General features: G+C 38.4%; 1 protein-coding gene across 1 annotated transcript in view; it reads left to right on the forward strand.

The window, feature by feature from the left end:
* LOC107090504 (plexin-B2-like) overlaps nucleotides 1-4,841 on the forward strand; it is a 223,629-nt gene that overhangs the window by 163,013 nt on the left and 55,775 nt on the right. The gene's annotated exons all lie outside the window — the stretch shown is intronic.

Below are 4,841 nucleotides of genomic sequence, written 5' to 3' on the forward strand. Positions count from 1 at the left end.
ATTTAGAGCTAAAATTATATTATATGTGCTTTTAGTGTCGTTCTGTTTTGTGAATTCGATGCAATTATTAGCTGGAAAAAACAAGGTTTCTTTACCCTAAATTTACTATCATATCTCTTTTTCAAACAGTATCTGGTCCTTTGTTTTTTTTGAAGGCTCAAAGAGAGACTTGCAGTTTGCAGAACTCTGGTTTAGACACTGTTTTTATTAAAAATGGGCTCTGCTTTTAACAATGAAAAGAAGGAGTCTAATTATCCCTGCTTATCATGCTGAGGAGCAGCACAGCACTCATCACCTGAGGCCTCTGTTTCATTAAAGGCTTTTCAGCTGCTGAGAAAACCTTCATTTACTGCAAGGCTGCACCCCAACATGTGAACATGGTCAGTTTTAAACAAAAACAGGAAATTACTAATGAATAGGAGGCTAATCAGATTTCAGCTCAGTTAGACTAAGGCTGTCACTAGCAACGGATTTGTTTTCTGATTTTCTTAAATTCATTTACCTATAAACACCGATTAGAGCAAGAAGAGGAAGAAAATTGGTTATTTTCCACGCAAAAGTAAGGAAGATTTGACTGAAATAGTACAGATGAGTATAGATTGGATCTATTCTGTGTTTTAATCAGAAATGCAGCCTGGATCCAAAAACGGTCTGTTTTGTAAATAACTCTCTGTAGGGTCAGTTTGTGTCCAGAATGCGTAGGGTTAACAGAGATGTTATGCTACGTTCAGATTGCAACTAAAGCAACTAGTTTACATGCAATGTAAACATGGTTGACGCGCATCAAGGCTCAGCAAAAGGTCCCACAGTGCGTTTTGAGCAGCAAGAGCAGCGTCTCATGAGCTTCTGAGCATCTGAGGCGAGCAATGCGCTTCAGAAGCAGCAGCTGCTGTTGGAGTTGGAAGAAATGTACTTGTTGCTGGACGTGCCTCATCAACCAATCAGAGAAGCTGATCTGGGAGCTGGCAGGGAGTCAGACGCAGCACTGCTGATGCAGAGCGCTATGATCACTCCTCTGAAACAATTTATTAACGCCTAAATTAAATTAAAATGCCGAAATCTGCCAGCAAAAGATGTTAGATTTTTTTATTTTGATGCCTGCAGTTTGAATTACGTACGTGAATAACGCTTTACTGCAGCCGCGAACAGTAGCGGAACATCGCAAAGAGGCGAGCGGGCCTGAGGCAGCTGCTGCTGGGGATTCCCACTGATAGCGCACCGCCGCTATGTGGGGGTCTGAGCGACTCTGACAGTAATCTTAATCTTGATAAAGTCGCTGCACAGACTATGATTTCAGGTGGACTTTCTCACTTTAAACATATTAAAACTTTTTACCCTCTGATCACCGAAAATATACCTGGAAAATGATCTAGAAATAAGTTAATATTTCTCAAATTAAGTGTATTCACCCTTAATTTGAGTCGGTAAATGAGATGATTTGCCAATGGAGTATTTTTACTAAATTTTATCTAAATAAGATATTTAGATAAAATGCACTTGAAATAAGACCTTGGAACGGTGTTTTCTTATTTTAAATGTAAATTGTCTTGTTCCATTGGCAAAATGTCTCTTTTACCTTTTCAGTTCAAGAACAAATGCACTTATGTTAAGAAAAAATGACTTATCTAGATTTAGATTTTTCCGGTGTAGCAAAGCTGAACACAGGAGCAGCAGAAGCATCAGACTCTTCTGGACACACTTCATTGGACGTGCTTTAGGACCGTCAAAGATGCTCTTGACCCGCATCTGACCCTAATGTATCAAAAATAAAGCAAGGCACGTGTTTTTGCTGCCTCTGCTGCGTGGGATCATTAGCTTCCCTTTTCCCAATGGAGGGAAGCCTCCTAACCAGTAGGGGCTGGTGGAGTTTTACCGGGTGGGGCTGTAACTTCAAAATAGACATATACCAAAAATATACCAATCAAATGTATACTAAGCTATCAAACCAGTATATTTACATCAATGCCAACAACAGAAAGCAACATTTCTGCATGTTCTGCTTTAAGTCAGTCCTTGCTGTCTTTATCCATGCTGGGTCAGTTCCTGACGTTTGAAAAAAGGAGGCAGGGAAGGCAGGATAAAGCTTTAGCCTCGCTGCATGCAGTTAGCCTAGCCCTGTAGCTAAATAATCCTATCAACCTGTCAATCAGCCGCACTTCATAACAGACGACTGTGACGTCCGCGCTGTGGAGGGAGGTGGTGTGCGAATAAAGTTGCTTTCAGCTCTGAGTGCAGGAGAGATTTTTTCGCACCAATGTCACCAATCCGCCGACGAATGAAACGGCTTTACTCGACATTAAAGATTAAATATTTATCTGGCACATCTGAAAATATATATTGATATATTTAAAAATATTTTTATTTTATACTTCAATTTTAGTTTTTTCATATCTTAATCAAGGTCTTTTTTAATGTGGATATTTGCAAATAGATTGGCACCTCAGAAGCTCTATGAGAACACAGAGTTCACTGATTGGGTGTCAGAGAATCCAGTCCCAATTTGACCAAATTTAGATCCTGAAAGTTTGACTGAAATCTGGCAAAAGAGAATAAAAAGAAAACTTTTGGAACTGAACCGCTTTATTGTTTCATGATTTAAAGATCAAACATGTAAGGAAGCCTAACTGGGTCAGTGTAGCTTATTAAGTGACTCATTTAGGATTAGAAGGTAAAGAAAAACAGTCTAAAATAATGATGAAAGCAGTCATCAAATTCACTTATAAAGACTCTGCAGCAGACAGACGATTGGTTTACTTTAAAGTATCCAAAATAAAACAAACCTTCTCTAAACATTAAATGATTTTATAGAAATTAAACTACATCAGTGATGTTCCCGCTCTCTTAGGCTTCTGCTTTGCTAATGTTTCCTGTTTGTCACTCATAGATTAGTCTCCCTTAAAGTAAATTTTTTTATGCATATATTTAGATTCTTTCTTTAGTTTATGTTTATTGTTTATAAATGTCTAGAAACGGATGGAAAAACCCAGAACATAAAGTCAGAAGCTTAAAACGAACACAGGGTGGTTTTATTGCTGCCATCAGCTCAACTGCACCTTCTGGATGTCGTCTCTTCTGCTGCAGGTACCAGATCTGCTCGGGGAGATTATGATGTCATCATAAGGCAACTCCACTCGGACAAACTGTGTTGCACCCGTTTCTTAAAGATCAAATCTCTTGTAGTCTCAACATATTATTCCCTATATTTGCTATTATTTTACATTTAATTGGTGATGTGATTAAGTAGAAAACAATCATTCTAAGTCTTGAAATGAAAGTGCCGCCTTTTAGGGCAGATTGAGCTCTGCCATTTAAAAAGATGACTAAACAAATCTTAGCTAATTTTTATTCTTTTTATTAAGATCTGAGGACAGAAAGGAGAAATGAAACATCTCAAAAACGGCTTTCGTAGGCTTTCTTTTACTGGTATAAAACGAACGGTTGCTGTTGACACAAAGTTAAAAGTAGTGTAGCTTAATATGGCTAACTGAGCGAGCTAAAAGAGGCTAACCTGTTAGCTACTGAGCACAGCTAGCCACAGCGCTACCCAGCTCCCCCCCTTCATATCACGGTCGAACAGTAACTTTGTTCACCATAAACAGATTTTTTCAGTTTTTTTATCCATCAGGTAAAACTTCATTAGTCATTAGACATGCTAACGCTACAGATGCTCCCGACTGGGCACACTGACGCTGCATTATGTTATTACCGTTGTCTGGGCGACCATAATGGTTTATATCATGTGATAACGTTCAGCCAATCATGTGGCGTAACGCTGGCATGAAGCAGGACCAAGCAAATCTGGTAGCTACACAGGATAGAACCTCAAATGCTTATGTTTAATGTTGCTTAACTTTAAATTTAAAATAGAGAAAAAACACTTTGATTCTTTAGATCAGTTTAAAAACATTTTGTTTGTTAGAACAAATTCCAGTGGAGCGAACCGAATTCACAAGCCAAACTTAAGCCGGTGTTCTGTCAGACTAGCATACCCATAGTCAATACGCATACACAATACATCAGATTTGTGTTTATCCCTTTAGTTTTTTATGAAAAGTAGACTTTAAACGACCTCAACGGGCGGGTGTCCCTTTAGCCATGAACAAAAATAACAATTTAAGGTCAGATTGCCATTTGCTTAAAAAAACACTAAAAATGAAGTAATTAAATAGTTTTTTTTGTACACGATTAAAGGAATACACATCCGTTGGGGTAGTTTTAAGTGTATTTTTCGTACTTAACTAAAGGGATAAACGGGTATTGACTAGTGTTGCACCGATGCCATTTTTTGACCCGATACCTGGCTGTTCAGTATTGGCCAATACCATCTGTTTGAAATTGACGTGTGCGTATCTATAAAGAACTGCAGACTACTTGGATGTAAAATAATTTCCATCATGGCTTCGTCAAGCTGCTGCCTACCTTTGTGAAGGAGGAAAAAGACTAATTCAAAGTTTTAATTGCCTCCCTGGAATGAGTGACAATAGTTGAAGAAACTTTTGGCTCTCTAAATGGTATCGGTCCTATTTGTTGGTACTCGCTGATACCGATACCAGTGCTGGATTGGGCCCCGGCTGATGCTGGTATCGGTGCACCACTAGTATTGACCATGGGTATGCTGGTCTGACAGAACACCGGGACAGATAGAGGAAGAACTCCACTAACTGCAACTGTATGCTTAGCAGAGATGGGAAGTAACGAAGTACAAATACTTTGTTACTGTACTCAAGTAGGTCTTTCTGATATTTTTACTTTACTTTTATTCTTATGGTGACTTTTTACTTCTACTCCTTACATTTTTACACAAATATCTGTACTTTCTACTCCTTACATTTTAAAAAATT

The sequence above is a fragment of the Cyprinodon variegatus genome, unplaced genomic scaffold (genome assembly GCF_000732505.1).
Source record: "Cyprinodon variegatus isolate N-32 unplaced genomic scaffold, C_variegatus-1.0 Scaffold298, whole genome shotgun sequence".
Taxonomy (NCBI): Eukaryota; Metazoa; Chordata; class Actinopteri; order Cyprinodontiformes; family Cyprinodontidae; genus Cyprinodon; species Cyprinodon variegatus.